We start from the raw sequence: 584 nt of genomic DNA on the forward strand, positions 1-584 counted from the left end.
CCGCATGGTGAGCCACCCCCTCCAGTTCACGGGATCTTCATTATCACTAGCTCTCCTGCCACCCTCTTCGCTCAGCACAAGTGGTGGCTTCTGTTGGTTTTGGAGGTCTCTATGCCAAGCGACGCACAGCTGTCTGCAAAGCTCCTCCAGGACTCAGCCCTTCCTAACGCATCCACAGAACAAAGGCTGACCATATCACAATTGCCCCACAATTGCTTTGCAACTGCAACAGCCCCATTTCTAACAGACAGCACCAGCATCTTTCCTGGTGCAAAGACACAGTCCTAGCCCATCTCTTCACACTGGCATCCTTCCATTGGAATATCCTTAATAAGCATGACATGTCACTACACTGTCTTAGATCTAAGATTATGTAGAGCACCATCCAAGGGTGGAACCCCTCTGCTGGGAGGACAGGGGAGAGAGTTGGGGGTGTTCAGCCTGGAGCAGAGAAGGCTGCGGGGAGACCTTAGTGCAGCCTGTCAGTGCTTCAAGGGGCCTGTGCGAGAGCTGGGGAGGGGCTTGTACAGGAACATGTAATGCTAGGACATGGCTTTAAACTGGAAGAGTTGGGGGGTAGAATA

The 584-nt window shown here is 52.6% G+C and overlaps 1 protein-coding gene across 1 annotated transcript in view; it reads right to left on the bottom strand.

Moving 5' to 3' along the window:
* ERAP1 (endoplasmic reticulum aminopeptidase 1) overlaps positions 1-584 on the bottom strand; it is a gene marked incomplete at its 5' end in the record, with an annotated part of 12,401 nt that overhangs the window by 5,108 nt on the left and 6,709 nt on the right. The gene's annotated exons all lie outside the window — the stretch shown is intronic.

This window comes from Buceros rhinoceros, unplaced genomic scaffold (assembly GCF_000710305.1).
Source record: "Buceros rhinoceros silvestris isolate BGI_N320 unplaced genomic scaffold, ASM71030v1 scaffold11630, whole genome shotgun sequence".
In the NCBI taxonomy this organism is placed as follows: Eukaryota; Metazoa; Chordata; class Aves; order Bucerotiformes; family Bucerotidae; genus Buceros; species Buceros rhinoceros.